General features: G+C 37.9%; 1 pseudogene; it reads right to left on the bottom strand.

Annotated features, from left to right (window-relative positions):
- Positions 1-16,354: 16,354 nt before the first annotated feature.
- Positions 16,355-16,849, bottom strand: LOC103069319 (serine/arginine-rich splicing factor 3 pseudogene; annotated as a pseudogene).
- Positions 16,850-17,784: the final 935 nt, after the last annotated feature.

Raw genomic sequence — 17,784 nt, 5'->3', positions numbered from 1 at the left:
CCTGCTGAATGGGCAAGCCAGGCCTGACTATGTACTGTATCCTCCCTTCCCTTAAGGTACAGCTGATTGCATCTGATCCAAGGCCAGCCAGACAACCTGAGAGTTTTATGGCCCCGCTTGACAAGATGATGTGGACCAATCAGATTGTACTTTTGGGAAAGTGAAATAAGAGATGCAGAGGGGAGTTGCTAGTTAGTTGTTGAGCGGGCAGGTCTAGCAGACCAGGATGCTGGTGGGGGGGTGGGCATTATGGAACAAGTCAAGTGTCAGCTACATTTCTTTTTCTTTAAAATATTTATTTATTATTTATTTATTTAGGCTGCACCGGGTCTTAGTTGTGGCACACGGGATCTTCACTGTGGCGTGCGGGATCTTTTAGTTGCATCATGTGGGCTCCTAGTTGTGGCATGTGGACTTCTTAGTTGTGGCATGCAAACTCTTAGTTGCGGCATGCATGCAGGATCTAGTTCCCCAACCAGGGATTGAACCCGAGCCCCCTGCACTGGGAGCACGGAGTCTTACCCACTGCACCACCAGGGAAGTCCCTCAGCTGCATTTCTGAGTTGAGCACGATGCATGGGGAAATGTGCAGAAAGAAGCAGACATGTAGTATAGATGAGTCATGTTAATAGCAAAGCTCTAGAGCAGAGGCCCATGCCTCATCCAGAATTTTCCTACAGCTCCAGGCTTAATGAGCTCTAACTGTGCTCAACTTTCTGATCTTGGATTTCTGATTCTTGATCTAGCTTGACTGAGTTTCTCTTCCTTGTGTCCAAAAGAGCCCTAATCAAAACAACCCATTATATAGGTTTGCACTTTGGCCCTCTGAGGTGAGTGTATTTTTCCTCATTTTACAAATGAACAAACTGAGGCTTAATGAGATTAACTTGACTAAGGTAACCTAGCCAGTAGGTGATGGAGCTAGTCTATGTGATTCTCTTATTCTCTTTTAAAAGTGTTAAGGTGTTATTGTTATTTTTAAAAATTACCACAAACTTGTTACAAAAAAAAATAAAAGAAAAATAATCAATACAGAGATTATGTATCTGATTCTCAGTCAGCTTCTCCAACTCTCCCCTACATTTACTAAGCTCCAGCTATACTGGCTTCTGTTTCTGGAACACATCAAGGTTGTTCTTGCCTCTGGGCCTTTGCACCGAGTCTTCCTTCTCCTTGGAATGTTTTTCTTCTTGATTTTCTGGTGGCTGGCTCCTACTTGTCATTTAGGTCTTAGCTCAATTGTCACTTCCTCAGAGAAGCCCTGCCCAGCCATGCAATATGAAATAGCTCACCCAACCCTTTCCCCCTACTTCTCTCCATCATATCACCCCGTTTTTTCTCCACAGACCTTATTGTGTTGATATTGTGTCTGAAATTGTGCTATTCATTTATGTCATTGCTTATCGTCTGTCTCTCCTTCAACACAGAGCAGAGGCCTCATCTGTAGTCCCAGAACCTAAAACAGTGCTGCCATGTAATAGAAGTTCACTCAGTATTTGTTGAATGAGTGAATGAATGAATGTATAAACTAAAGAAAGAAACCTTTATCCAACCCTCTTTTCCCCAATACCAATTCCCAGAGACAGTAACTCAACAGTTCTACATCTTCCCAGATATTTTCTGTGCATATACAAACATATCTCTCTTATATAAAAATAAATGTGCATATATTCTTTTTTAATGGCAATGGAAGTTCTGCAACCTGCTTTTTACCATAACAAATTATCATTAACACCTTTCCATGTCAGTACTTAACTACTTCATTAAAAAAGCCCAAATTCATAATATTAAATTATATGGATATAACAGAATTTATTTAACTAAGACCCCTCTTTCTTTTAACTTTTTATTTTATATTGGAGTATAGTAGATTAACAATGTTGTATTAGTTTCAGGTGTACAGCAAAGTGATTCAGTTATACATATACATGTACCTATTCTTTTTCAAATTCTTTTCCCATTTAGTTTGTTACATAATATTGAACAGCGTTCCCTGTGATATACAGCAGGTTGTTGTTGGTTATCCATTTTAAATATAGCAGTGTGTACATGTCAACCCCAAACTCCCTAACTATCCCTGCCCCAACCCTTCCCCCCCCCCCGCTAACCATAAGTTTGTTCTCTAAGTCAGTGAGTCTGTTTCTGTTTGGTAAATAAGTTCATTTGTATAATTTTTTCTAGGTTCCACATATAAGAGATTCTCTTTCTCTGTTTGAATTACTTCACTCAGTATGACAATCTCTAGGTCCATCCATGTTGCTGCAAATGGCATTATTTCATTCTTTTTAATGGCTGAGTAATATTCCATTATCTATATGTACCACATCTTCTTTATCCATTCCTCTGTTGATGGATGTTTAGGTTGCTTTCATGTCATGGCTATTGTAAACAGTGCTGCAATGAACATTTGGGTGCATGTATATTTTCAAATTATTGTTTTCTCTGGATATATGCCCAGGAGGGGGATTGCTGGATCATGCAGTAGCTCTAATTTTAGTTTTTTAATGAACATCCATATTGTTCTCCATAGTGGCTGTATCAATTCACAGTCGCACCAATAGTGTAGGAGGGTTCCTTTTTCTCTACACCCTCTCCAGCATTTATTGTTTGTAGATTTTTTGATGATGGCCATTCTGACTGGTGTGAAGTGATACCTCATTGTAGTTTTGATTTGCATTTCTCTGATAATTAGTGATGTTGAGCATCATTTCATGTGCTTATTGGCCATCTGTATGTCTTCTTTGGAGAAATGTCTATTTAGGTCTTCTGCCCATTTTTTGATAGGGTAGTTTGTTTTTTGATATTGATCCACATGTGATGTTTGTAAACTTTGGAGACTAATCCCTTGTCGGTTGTATCACTTGCAAATATTTTCTCCCATTCTGTGGGTTGTCTTTTTGTTTTATTTGTGGTTTCCTTTGCTGTGCAAAAGCTTTTGAGTTTAATTAGGTCCAATTTGTTTATTTTTCTTTTTATTTCCATTGCTCTGGGATATGGATCGAAAAAGATATTGTTGTGATTTATGTCAAAGAGTGTTCTGCCTATGTTTTCCTCTAAGAGTTTTAGAGTATCCAGTCTTACATTTAGGTCTTTAATCTACTTTGAATTTATTTTGGTGTATGGTGTTAAAGAATGTTCTAATTTCATTTGTTTACATGTAGCTGTCCAGTTTTCCCAGCACCATTTACTGAAGAGACTTCCTTTTCTCCATCATACAGTCTTGCCTCCTTTGTCATAGATTGACTGTACCTGCATGGCTTTATTTCTGGGCTTTCTATCCTGTTCCATTGATCTATATTTATGTTTTTGTGCCAGTACCATACTGTTTTGATGACTGTAGCTCTGTAGTAATGTCTGACGTCAGGGAGCCTGATTCCTCCAGCTCTGTTTTTCTTTCTCAAGATTGCTTTGGCTATTTGGCTTCTTTTGTGTCTCCATACAAAAGATTTTTTGTTCTAGTTCTGTGAAAAATGCCATTGGTAATTTGCTGGGGATTGCATTGAATCTGTAGATTGCCTTGGGTAGTATAGTCATTTTAACAATATTGATTCTTCCAGTCCAAGAACATGGTATATCTTTCCATCTGTTTGTGTCATCTTTGATTTCTTTCATGAGTGTTTTATAGTTTTTGGAGTACAGGTGTTTTGCCTCCTTAGGTTTATTGCTAGGTATTATATTCTTTTTGATGTAATGGTAAATGGGATTGTTTGATTTCTCTTTCTGATCTTTTGTTGTTAGTGTACAGAAATGCCACAGGTTTCTGTGTATTAATTTTGTAACCTGCAGCTTTACTGAATTTATTGATGAGCTCTAGTAGTTTTCTGGTAGCATCTTTAGGATTTTCTATGTATAGTAGTATCATGTCATCTGCAAACAGTTACAGTTTAACTTCTGCTTTTCCAATTTGGATTCCTCTTATTTTTTCTTCTTCTTCTCTGATTCCCATGACTAGGACTTCCAAAACTATGTTGAATAAAAGTGGTGAGAGTGGACATCTTTGTCTTGTTCCTGATCTTAGAGGGAATGCTTTCAGTTTTTCACCCCTGAGTGTGATGTTAGCTGTAGGTTTGGCATATATTGCCTTTATTATGTTGAGAATTGTTCCATGTCCACTTTCTGGAGAGGTTTTATCATAAATGGGTGGTGAATTTTGTCAAAGCTTTTTCTGCATCTGTTGAGATGATCATATGATTTTTATTCTCCAATTTGTTGATGTGGTGTATCATACTGACTGATTTGCAGATATTGAAAAATCCTTGCATCCCTGGAATAAATCCCACTTGATCATGTTGTCTGACCCTTTTAGTGTATTGTTGGATTCAGATTGCTAATATTTTGTTGAGGATTTTTGCGTCTATGTTCATCAGTGATATTAGCCTGTAATTTTCTTTTTTTGTGGTATCTTTGTCTGGTTTTGGCATCTGGGTGATGGTGGCCTCATAGAATGAGCTTGGGAGTTTTCCTTCCTTTGCAATTTTTTGTAATACTTTCAGAAGGATAAGTGTTAACTCTTCTTTCAAGGTTTGATAGAATTCACCTGGGAAGCCATCTGGTCCTGGACTTGTTTGTTGGGAGTTTTAAAATCATAGTTTCACTTTCAGAACTTGAGATTGGTCTATTCATATTTTCTATTTCTTCCTGGTTCAATCTTGGGAGACTGTATCTTTCTAAGAATTTGTCCATTTCTTCTAGGTTGTCCATTTTATTGGCATACAGTTGCTTGTAGTAGTCACTTATGATCCTTTGTATTTCTGTGGTGTCTGTTGTAACGTCTTCTTTTTAATTTCTAATTTTATTGATTTGAGTCCTCTCCTGTTTTTTACTTGATGAGTCTGGCTAAAGGTTTATCAATTTTGTTTATCTTTTCAAAGAACCAGCTTTCAGTTTCATTGATCTTTGCTATTGTTTTCTTTGTCTCTATTTCATTTATTTCTGCTCTGATGTTTATGATTTATTTCTTTCTACTAACTTTAGGTTTTTTTTTTGTTCTTCTTTCTCTAGTTGCTTATAGGCATAAGGTTAGATTGTTAATTTGAGACTTTTCTTGTTCCCTGAGGTAATATTGTATTGCTATAAACTTCCCTGTTAAAACTGCTTTTGCTGCATCTGATAGGTTTTGGATCACTGTGCTTTTGTTTTCATTTGTCTCTAGGTGTTTTTTGATTTTCTCTTTGATTTCTTCAGTGAAGCTTTGGTTGTTTAGTGGCATACTGTTTAGCCTACACGTGTTCTTGTTTTTTCATTTTTTTCTTGTATTTTATTTCTAATCTCATAACATTGTGGTCAGAAAAGATCCTTGATATGATTTCAATTTTCTTAAATCTACCAAGGCTTGCTTTGTGGCCCAGCATGTGTTCAATCCTGGAGAATGTTCCATGTGCACTTGAGAAGAATGTGTATTCTGCTGCTTTTGGATGGAATGCTATATAAATCTCAATTAAGTCCATCTGCTCTAATGTGTCATTTGAGGCCTGTGTTTCCTTATTGATTTTCTGTCTGGATGATCTGTCCATTTATGAAAGTGAGGTGTTAAAGTCCCCCACTATAATAGTGTTACTGTTGATTTCTCCCTTTATGGCTATTAGTATTTGCTTTATATACTGAGGTGCTCCTATGTTGGGTGCATATATATTTACAATAGTTATATCTTCTTCTTGGATTGATCCCTCCTTGATCACTATGTAATGTCCTTCTTTGTCTCTTGTAAAAGTTTTTATTTTAAAGTCTATTTTATCTAATATGAGAATTGCTACCCCAGCTTTCTTTTGATTTCCATTTGCATGGAATATCTTTTTCCATCTCATCACTTTCAGTCTGTATGTGTCCCTAGGTCTGAAGTGGGTCTCTTGTAGACAGCATATATATGGGTCTTATTTTTGTATCCATTCAGCCAGTCTATGTCTTTTGGTTGTAGCATTTAATCCATTTACATTTAAGGAAATTATCAATATGTATATTCCTATTACCATTTTCTTAATTGTTTCGGGTTTGTTTTTGTAGGTCTTTTCCTTCTCTTGTGTTTCCTGCCTAGAGAAGTTCCTTTAGCATTTGTTGTTAAGCTGGTTTAGTGGTGCTGAATTCTCTTAACTTTTGCTTGTCTGTAAAGTTTTTAATTTCTCCTTCGAGTCTGAATGAGATCCTCGCTGAGTAATCTTGGCTGTAGGTTTTCCCCTTTCATCACTTTAAATATGTCCTGCCACTCCCTTCTGGCTTACAGAGTTTCTGCTGAAAGATCAGCTGTTATCCTTATGTGGATTCCCGTATATGTTATTTGTTGCTTTTCCCTTGCTGCTTTTAATATTTTTTCTTTGTATTTAATTTTTGATAGTTTGATTAATATGTGTCTTGATGTGTTTCTCCTTGGATTTATTCTGTATAGGACTCTCTGTGCTTCCTGGACTTGATTGACTATTTCCTTTCCCATATTAGGGAAGATTTCAACTATAATCTTCAAATATTTTCTCAGTCCCTTTCTTTCTCTCTTCTCCTTCTGGGACCCTATAATATGAATGGTGGTGTGTTTAATGTTGTCCCAGAGGTCCTCAATTATTTTCATTCTTTTTTCTTTCTGCCGCAGTGATTTCCACCATTCTGTCTTCTAGGTCACTTATCTGTTCTGCCTTAGTTATTCTGCTATTGATTCCTTCCAGTGTATTTTTCATTTCAGTTATTCTATTTTTCATTTCTGTTTATATGTTCTCTAGTTCTTCTAGGTCTTTTTAAAACATTTCTTGAATCTTCTCGATCCTTGCCTCCATTCTTTTTCCAAGATCCTGCATCAACTTCATTATCATTATTCTGAATTCTTTTTCTGGTAGGTTGGCTATCTCCACTTCACTTCGTTGTTCTTCTGGGGTTTCATCTTGTTCCTTCATCTGGGACATATTTCCTCTGCAGTCTCATTTTGACTAACTTTCTGTGATTTCAGTTTCCATTCTGCAGGCTGCTGGATTGTAGTTCTTCTTGCTTCTGCTGTCTACCCTCTGATGGATGAGGATGTCTAAGAGATTTGTGCAGGCTTCCTGATGGGAGGGGCTTATTCCTGCCTAGTGGTAGCTGGAGCTGGGTCTTGTCCCTCTGCCAGGCAGGGCTGTGCTCAGAGAGACTTTAAGCCACTTGTCTGCTGATGGCTGGGGCTGTGTTCCTGCCTGTTGGTTGTTTGGCCTGAGGTGACCCAGCACTGGAGCCTACAAGCTGTTTGGCTGAGCTAATGGCAGGCTGTGGGAGGGCTCCTGCCAATGAGTACTTCTCAGAACTGCTGCTGCCAGTGTCTTTGTCCCCGCAGTGAGCCACATCTGCCCATTGCCTCTTCAGGATACCCTCCAGTACTAGCAGGTAGCTCTGGCCCAGTCTCTTATGGGGTCACTGCTTTTTTCCCCTGGGTCCTCATGTGCATGAGACTTTGTGTGCACCCTCCAAGAGTGGAGTTTCTGTTTCTCCCAGTCCTGTGGAAGTCCTGTGATCAAACCCTGCTGGCCTTGAAAGCCTGATTTTCTGGGGACTCCTCTTCCCATTGCCACACCCCCAGGCTGGGAAGCCTGTTGCAGGGCTCAGAACTTTCATTACTATGGGATAACTTATGTGGTATAGTTGTTTTCCAGTTTGTGGGTCACCCACCTGGCGGGTATGGAATTTGATTTTATTGTGATTGTGCCCCTCCTACCATCTTGTTGTGGCTTCTTCTTTGTCTTTGGATGTAGGGTATCTTTTATGGTAGGTTCCAGAGGTTTTTTGTCTATGTTTGTTCAGCAGCTAGTTGTGATTTTTGGTGTTTTTGTAAGAAGCAGGTGAGCTCACACCATTCTACTCCACAATCTTGAGCTAAGTCTAACCAGGCCCCTCTTAATAACTATTATTTTCTCCTAAATTTTTTTATTATAAGAAGTAATATTGAAATAAATATTATGTGTGTATTTGTAGAAATGTTCCCAACACCCATTTGTTGTATTTTGACTTTGCCTGTGGTATATGCACAGAGAAATTTTGTTTAAACTTATATGGTCTAGTTTATCAATCATTTTTTAATGGCCTCTATTTCATTCTATTCTTTACAGAAACCTCCTCCACTCCAAGATTATACATAAAAATGATTTATATGTGCTTTCTGTTAGTACTTTTGTGGTTTCAGCTTTACAGTTAAATCTTTGATCTGTCTTGAAGTTGTTTTGGAGTAGGGTTTTCCTTTCAAATGGTAAGTCAGCTGTCTTAGTACCATCTATTGAATAATAATTTTTGACCCATTGATTTGAAGTGTCACCTTTATCATATACAAAGTTTTCATATGTGCTTTCTGTTCTGTTCCTTTGATCTGAATGTCTATGCTTGCTCCACTGCCATTCCATTTTCATTAATGTAACTTCATAATATATTTTCATATCTGTGGGGCAAGGCCTCTCTGTTATCTTTTTGGAGAAAACTTCTTCCTATTCTCACATATTTATTCTTACAGGTAAACCTAAACATCATTTCGTCAAGAGAAATATTTCAAAATAACCTATTGATATTTTGACAAGGATTTATTGAACTTATAGGTTAATTTAGAGAAAAAGGTTGTCTTTATAATAGTGAGTCTTCCTATTGCAGAATAAGGTATGGCTTTCTATTTATCCAAATCTTTTTATTGCTTAGTAGAATTTTAAAGTTTTCTTTATATTCTCTCAGGTTTATTCTTATTTTTGGTTCCTATTGTGAAGGGGATATTTTCTCTTACCTTTTTTTTTTTTTTTTTAAAAGAGTGTTCTTGTCTTGACAGCTGGTGTTTCATTTTATTTATAAAATTTATTTATTTATTTATTTATTTATTTATTTATTTATTTATTTATTATCTTGGCTGCATTGGGTCTTTGTTGCTGTGCATGGGCTTTTTCTAGTTGCAGCGAGCAGGGGCTACTCTTCATTGTGGTTCACGGGCTTCTCATTTTGGTGGCTCCTCTTGTTGCAGAGCATGGGCTCTAGGCACTTGGGCTTCAGTAGCTGTAGCTCACAGGCTCTGGTGCGCAGGCTCATTAGTTGTGGCACATGGGCTTTCTTGCTCCACGGCATGTGGGATCTTCCCACACCAGGGCTCAAACCCGTGTCCCCTGCATTGGCAGGTGGATTCTTAACTACTGCGCCTCCAGGGAAGTCCCTCTCATCTTTTTGAACTGGATCTTGTGGGAAAGCCATTACAAGTACTTCATTAAATCTTAATATTGTTTCTAGTGGGTTTTCCATAGATTCTCACAGGTTTTCAAGTTATACAGCTATGTCTTTAACAAATAGAGACTGTTTTGCTCCTAGTTATCCAAGGTTTATGCCTCATTTAATTCTCTTGTCTATGTTGTGTAGTGCTCTAGGGAACAATTATAGGGGTGGTACTGGGGCTATGCACACTTTTCCTAACTTTAATGGAAATTTGTACATTTAATTATTCAGTATAACATCGACTTCTGGTTAGAAACGCGTATTGTAAAAATTGTCAATGAAGTATCCATTCATAGATAACTAAATCAGGAATACATGTTTGATTTTGTTAAGTTCATCTTTTGGGAATCTATTGAGTTGACCATATGAATTTTCTCACTTGGCCTATTTATATAGTGGATTGTATATACTTCCTAATATTGAATAATTCTTGCACTCTTAGAATGGACCCCATGTTTTTCAGTCTTTCAGTTTACTACTGGACTTTATTTGTTAATATTTCATTTATTTTTTTACCAATATTTATAAGTGAGATTGGTTTGTGGTTTTCTTACATGTGAGCTTCGTTGGGAGTCCATGCATTTCCCAAACTATTTTATGAAGTCCCTGACCATTCAGGAATGAAGATGTTATTAGAGGAGGACTCCAGTTAGTGACAGCCAACTCCCCCCATCCCTTTCATGTTTCTTTGCTGCATTGGATGGTTTCTGAGAGATTCTATATACTCTATATTGTGGGAATACACACCATTAATTGTAAATGTGTAGATGTTAGCACAGAGTGTTTAATCCAAGTTGACTATTTAAATAAACTGCAGTGGAATTTAATAGGAAATGATAAGTGATGGTTATTCTGTGATTTTACATTTTTCCTTTAAAATATCAATTATTTATAAAAGTATTACTTTATATTAAGTAATTATTATAGCATTGAAGCCTCATAATAAAAAAACCCAGCTTCCATCCTACCATTCCACAATGCCCATCTTTCCCTCCAAAGTCAACAATTCCGGTTCTAAATTCTTCCCCATATATTATGTCCAGATTTTCATATAATGTGCTTATATTGCTGCTTATTTATATATTTATTTAAAAATTATTAGATGTTATAAAAGAGCAGTTTGAGGTTTACGGAAAATTGAGTGGAAAGTGTACAGAGTTCTCATATACATTTACTCCTCACTCCTGCCCTCCTCCCCCCAGTTTCCCCTATTATTCACATCTTGTATTGGTGTGATATATTTCTTAGAATTGATGAGCCAATTTTTAAATTTAATTGTATTTATTTTTTTTATACAGCAGGTTCTTATTAGTCATCCATTTTACACATATTAGTGTATATATGTCAATCCCAATCTCCCAATTCAACACACCACAACCGCCCCCACCGCCACTTTCCCCCCTTGGTGTCCATACATTTGTTCTCTACATCTGTGTCTCAATTTCTGCCATGCAAACCGGTTCATCTGTACCATTTTTCTAGGTTTGACATATATGCATTAATATACGATATTTGTTTTTCTCTTTCTGACTTGCTTCACTCTGTATGACAGTCTCTAGATCCATCCACATCTCTACAAATGACCCAATTTCATTCCTTTTTATAGCTGAGTAATATTCCATTGTATATATGTACCACAACTTCTTTATCCATTTATCTGTCGATGGGCATTTAGGTTGCTTCCATGTATGGGCTATTGTAAATAGTGCTTCAATGAACGTTGGGGTGCATGTGTCTTTTTGAATTATGGTTTTCTCTGGGTATATGCCCAGTAGTGGGATTGCTGGGTCTATGGTAGTTCTATTTTTAGTTTCTTCAGGAACCTCCATACTGTACTCCATACTGGCTGTATCAAATTACATACCCACCAACAGTCCAAGAGGCTGCCCTTTTCTCCACACCCTCTTCAACATTTGTTGTTTGTAGATTTTCTGATGATGCCCATTCTAACTGGTGTGAGGTGATACCTCATTGTAGTTTTGATTTGCATTTCTCTAATAATTAGTGATGTTGAGCAGCTTTTCATGTGCTTCTTGGCCATCTGTATGTCTTCTTTGGAGAAATGTCTATTTAGGTTTTCTGCCCATTTTTGTATTGGGTTGTTTTTTTAATATTGAGCTGCATGTGCTGTTTATATATTTTGGAGATTAATCCTTTGTCCATTGATTTGTTTGCACATATTTTCTCCCATTCTGAGGGTTGTCTTTTCGTCTTCTTTATGGTTTCCTTTGCTGTACAAAAGCTTGTAAGCTTCATTAGGTCCCATTTGTTTATTTTTTTTTCCATTACTCTAGGAGGTGGATCAAAAAAGATTTTACTGTGATTTATGTCAAAGAGTGTTCTTCTTATGTTTTCCTCTAAGAGTTTTATAGTGTCCGGTCTTACATTTAGGTCTCAAATCCATTTTGAGTTTATTTTTGTGTATGGTGTTAGGGAGTGTTCTAATTTCATTCTTTTACATGTAGCTGTCCAGTTTTCCCAGCACCAATTATTGAAGAGACTGTGTTTTCAACATTGTATATCCTTGCCTCCTTTGTCATAGATTAGTTGACCATAGGTGAGTGGGTTTATCTTTGGGCTTTCTATCCGTTTCCATTGATCTATATTTCTTTTTTTGTGCCAGTACCATATTGTCTTGATTACTGTAGCTTTGTAGTATAGTCTGAAGTCAGTGAGCTTGATTCCTCCAGCTCCATTTTTTCCCGTCAAGACCACTTTGGCTATTCAGGGTCCTTTGCGTTTCCATACAAATCTTAAGATTTTTTGTTCTACTTCTGTAAAAACTGCCATTGGTAATTTGATAGGGATTGCATTGAATCTGTAGATTGCTTTGGGTACTATAGTCATTTTCACAATATTGATTCTTCCAATCCAAGAACATGGTATATCTCTTCATCTGTTGGTATCATCTTTAATTTTTTTCATCAGTGTCTTATAGTTTTCTGCATACAGGTCTTTTGTCTCCCTAGGTAGGTTTATTACTAGGTATTTTATTCTTTCTGTTGCAATGGTAAATGGGAGTGTTTCCCTAATTTCTCTTTCAGACGTTTCATCATTAATGTATAGGAGTGCCAGAGATTTCTGTGCGTTAATTTTGTATGCTGCTACTTTACCAAATTCATATATTAGCTCTAGTAGTTTTCTGGTAGCGCTTTTAGGATTCTCTATGTATACTATCATGTCATCTGCAAACAGTGAGAGTTTTACTTCTTTTTTGATTTGGATTCCTTTTATTTCTTTTTCTTCTCTCATTGCTGTGGTTAGGACTTCCAAAACTATGTTGAAAAATAGTGGTGAGAGTGGACATCCTTGTCTTGTTCCTGATCTTAGAGGAAATACTTTCAGGTTTTCACCATTGAGAATGATGCTTGCTGTGGGTTTGTCATATGTGGCCTTTATTATGTTGAGGTAGTTTCCCTCTATGCCCACTTTCTGGAGAGTTTTTATCATAAATGGGTGTTGAATTTTGTCAAAAGCTTTTTCGGCATCTATTGAGATGATCATATGGTTTTTGTTTGTTTGTTTTGTTTTTTTGTGGTACACAGGCCTCTCACTGTTGTGGCCTCTCCCGTTGCAGAGCACAGGCTCCGGATGCACAGGCTCAGCGGCCATGGCTCACAGGCCCAGCTGCTCCGCGGCATGTGGGATCTTCCCAGATCGGGGCATGAACCCATGTTCCCTGCACCGGCAGGCGGACTCTTAACAACCGTGCCACCAGGGAAGCCCGATCATATGGTTTTTATTCTTCAATTTGTTGATGTGGTGTATCACATGGATCGATTTGCCTATATTGAAGAATACTTGCATCCCTGGGATAAATCCCACCTGATCATGGTGTATGATCCTTTTAATGTGTTGTTGGATTCTGTTTGCTAGTATTTTGTTCAGGATTTTTGCATCTATGTTCATCAGTGATATTGGCCTTTAATTTTCTTTTTTTGTAGTATCTTTGTCTGGTTTTGGTATCAGGGTGATGGTGGCCTCATAGAATGAGTTTGGGGGTTTTCTTTACTCTGCAATCTTTTGGAAGAGTTTGAGAAGGATGGGTGTTAGCTCTTCTCTAAATATTTGATAGAATTCACCTGTGAAGCCATCTGGTCCTGGACTTTTGTTTGTTGGAAGATGTTTAATCACAGTTTCAATTTCATTGCTTATGATTGGCCTGTTCATATTTTCTATTTCTTCCTGGTTCAGTGTTGGAAGGTTATACCTTTCTAAGAATGTGTCCATTTCTTCCAGGTTGTCCATTTTAATGGCATAGAGTTGCTTGCAGTAGTCTATTAGGATGCTTTGTATTTCTGTGGTGTCTGTTGTAACTTCTCCTTTTTCATTTCTAATTTTATTGTTTTGAGTCCTCTCCTGTTTTCTTGATGACTCTGGCTAATGGTTTATCAATTTTGTTTATCTTCTCAAAGAACCTGCTTTTAGTGTTATTGATCTTTGTTATTGTTTTCTTTGTTTCTATTTCCTTTATTTGTGCTCTGATCTTTATGATGCCTTTCCTTCTACTAACTTTGGGTTTTGTTTGTTCTTCTTTCTGTAGTTCCTTTAGGTGTAAGTTTAGATTGTTTATTCGAGATGTTTGTAGTTTCTTGAGGTAGGGTTGTATGCTATAAATTTCCCTCTTAGAACTGCTTTTGCTGGATCCCATAGGTTTTGGATCATCGTGTTTTCATTGCCATTTTTCTCTAGGTATTTTTTGATTTCCTCTTTGATTTCTTCAGTGAACTTTTGCTTATTTAGTAATGTATTGTTTAGCCTCCATCTGTTTGTGTTTTTGAAGTTTTTTCCCCTGTAATTGATTTCTAATCTCATAGCATTGTTGTCAGAAAAGATGCTTGATATAATTTCAACATTCATAAATTTACTGAGGCTTGATTTGCAACCCAAGATATGATCTATCCTGGAGAATGTTCCATGTGCACTTGAAAAGAAAGTGTAATCTGCTGTTTTTGGATGGAATGTTCTCTAAATATCAATTAAATCTATCTGGTCTATTGTGTCATTTAAAGCTTGTGTTTCCTTAATAATTATCTGTTTGGATGATCTGTCCATTGGTGTGAGTTGTTAAAGTCCCCCACTGTTATTGTGTTACTGTTGATTCCCTCTTTTATAGCTGTTAGCAGTTGCCTTATGTATTGAGGTGCTCCTATTTTGGGTGCATATATATTTATGACTGTTATATCTTCTTCTTGGATTGATCTCTTGATCATTATGTAGTGTCCTTACATGTCTCTTGTAACATTCTTTATTTTAAAGTCTGTTTTATCTGATGTGAGAATTGCTACTCCAGCTTTCTTTTGATTTCCATTTTCATGGAATATCTTTTTCCTTCCCCTCACTTTCAGTCTGTATGTGTCTCTAGGTTTGAGGTGGGTCTCTTGTAGACAGCATATATATGGGTCTTATTTTGCAATCCATTCAGGGAGCCTGTGTCTTTTGGTTTGGAACATTTATTCCATTTACGTTTAAGGTAATAATCAATATGTATGTTCCTATTACCATTTTCTTAATTCTTATGGGTTTGTTTTTGTAGGTCCTTTTCCCCTCTTGTGTTTCCCACTTAGAGAAGTTCCTTTAGCATTTGTTGTACAGCTGGTTTGATGGTGCTGAATTCTCTTAGGTTTTGCTTGTCTTTAAAGGTTTTGATTTCTCCGTCGAATCTGAATGAGATCCTTTCTGGGTAGAATAATCTTGGTTGTAGGTTCTTCCCTTTCATTACTCTAAATATGTCATGCCACTCCCTTCTGCCTTGTAGAGTTTCTGCTGAGAAATCAGCTGTTAACCTTATGGGAGTTCCCTTGTATGTTATTTGTCGTTTTTCCCTTGCCGCTTTCAATAATTTTTCTTTGTCTTTAATTTTTGTCAGTTTGATTACTATGTGTCTCGGCATGTTTCTCCTTGGGTTTATCCTGTATGGGACCTCCGTGCTTCCTGGATTTGGGTGGCTATTTGCTTTCTCATGTTAGGGAAGTTTTCAACTATAATCTCTTCAAATATTTTCTTGGGTCCTTTCTCTCTGTCTCCTCCATCTGAGACCCCTGTAACACGAATATTGTTGCATTTAATGTTTTTCCAGAGGTCTCTTAGGCTGTCTTCATTTCTTTTCATTCTTTTTTCTTTATTCTGTTCTGCAGCAGTTAATTCCACAATTCTGTCTTCCAGGTCATTTATCCGTTCTTCTGCCTTAGTTATTCTGCTATTGATTCCTTCTAGTGTAATTTTCATTTCAGTTATTGTTCATCTCTGTTTGTTTGTTCTTTAATTCTTCTAGGTCTTTGTTAAACATTGCATCTTCTCGATCTTTTCCTCCATTCTTTTTCCGAGGTCCTGGATGATCTTCACTATCATTATTCTGAATTCTTTTTCTGGAAGGTTTCTTTCTCCACTTCATTTAGGTGTTTTTATTTTTTTTTTGTAACCAAAACTTTAATCCCAAGGATTCTCACAAAACATATTACAAATGACAGCCTGAAAAAAAAGTCTTGCACAGTAACTCAAAGTTCAGCTCTACAATGTACCCTTAAACTGGCAGGACATGGGTATCTTGAATAGTGTCAAATTTCCAAATAATATTACAAAGAGCTATGTATCCATATACAGCAATCACAGAAGGTAAACTAACTTTCTTGAAACTTCTTAGATTCTAAACCCACTGGACAACCTCTTGTCCAGTGTGAAGACTAGTGGAATTTTTAAACCTCTAATCTAGTTTAAGGGTGCAGCTTAATTTTTACCTGCTGGCTTGTGTTCACAGCAGCTTTTAAAGACCACTTAACTACAGCTGCATACCATATCCCAGCTACAGAGTCTTTTCAATTTTTGCCAGTTTTGTTTCTGTAATATTAAACATCACACTTTAGCTGGGCAGGAGTTAGAGGTTTATTATCAGTCTATGCAAGACTAAAAATTCAAAGCAAATTCAATTTTGCTTAAGGGAACATTGTAAAGTAACAATTCTTGATATTACATGCCTCATATGATCCATTTCAAACCATAGAGAATTACATCTTTATGTGTCACTGTTCCAAGAGACAAACAAATGTGAATAGCTAAAACATTTTAAAAATGCATCAAGCTTATGAAGTCTCAAACAAAACTTGAATTTTCTGTACATACTCCTGTAAAATGAAGTTATTTCTGTACACCACTCATCTTGCAAACTGGTCTTCTATTTCCTTTCATTTGACCTAGATCAGCTATGAGACCTAGAGAAAGATGGGGATGGCTTGTGATTTCTCTCCCGGGACAGTGATCTCTCTCTTCTCCTATCTCTAGAAAGGGACCTGCTCCAGCTGCGGGAAAAGCTTCTCCGTCTTGGAGATCTGCGGCGAGGTGGAGGACTCTTCCTCCAATAATCATCTTGAGGGCGACGACCCCAAGAAGGAGGTGGGCCACGATTTCGACTTCTCTTTTCACCATTCGACAGTTCCACTCTTACTTGGCAGCCACATGGTGTTCTCCCATCTAGCTCTCGGACAGCATCGGCTGCATCTCGAGGATCTTCAAATTCAATAAAAACGAAGCTGGGAGGGTTTCTAGCAACCCACACACTTTGGAGTGGTCCATAATAGCCAAAAACTCGTTCCAATTCAGTCTTGTTACCATTGTTTCCAAGATTACCTACATAAACTTTACAGTCCAACGGACAGGAATCACGATGCATTTCGAGATCTCGGGTTAGAAACGCATAGGCTCAAATCCACACACCCTTAGCTGGGTCCTCCGCGTCCCCTCGCGCCTGGCACCCACAGATGCTCTCCCACACCCGTCATCCACGAAATGGCCCATTTAGGTGTTTTTCTGAGGTTTTATCTTGTTCCTTCATCTGGTACATAGCCCTCTGACTTTTCATCTTGTCTATCTTTCTGTGAATGTGGTTTTTGTTCCACAGGCTGCAGAATTGTAGTTCTTCTTGATTCTGCTGTCTGCTCTCTTGTACATGAGGCTATCTAAGAGGCTTGTGCATGTTTCCTGATGGGAGGGACTGGTGGTGGGTAGAGCTAGCTGTTGCTCTGGTGGGCCGAGCTCAGTAAAACTTTAATCCACTTGTCTGCTGATGGGTGGGGCTGGGTTCCCTCCCTGTTGGCTGTTTGGTCTGAGGTGACCCAAGAATGGAGCAAACCTGGGCTCTTTGTTGCAGCTAATGGCCTACTCTGGGAGGGCTCATGCCAAGGAGTACTTCCCAGATCTTCTGCTGCCATTGTCCTTGTCCTCACGGTGAACCACAACCACCCCCCACCTGTGCAGGAGACCCTCCAACACTAGCAGGTAGGTCTGGTTCAGTCTCCTATGGGGTCACTGCTCCTTCCCCTGTGTTCTGATGTGCACACTACTTTGTGTGTGCCCTCCAAGAGTGGTGTCTCTGTTTCCCCCAGTCATGTCAAAGTCCTTCAGTCAAATCCTGCCAGCCTTCAAAGTCTGATTCTCTAGGAGTTCCTCCTCCCATTGCTGGACCCCCAGGTTGGGAAGCCTGACGTTGGGCTCAGAACCTTCACTCCAGTGGGTGGCCTTCTGTGGTATAAGTGTTCTCCAGTTTGTGAGTCACCCCCCCAGCAGTTATGGGATTTAATTTTATTGTGAATACGCCCCTTCTACCGT

The sequence above is a fragment of the Lipotes vexillifer genome, unplaced genomic scaffold (genome assembly GCF_000442215.2).
Source record: "Lipotes vexillifer unplaced genomic scaffold, Lipotes_vexillifer_v1.1 scaffold624, whole genome shotgun sequence".
Classification (NCBI taxonomy): Eukaryota; Metazoa; Chordata; class Mammalia; order Artiodactyla; family Lipotidae; genus Lipotes; species Lipotes vexillifer.
The sequence above is the reverse complement of the archived record's forward strand: the minus strand, read 5'-3'. Positions and strand labels throughout refer to the sequence as shown.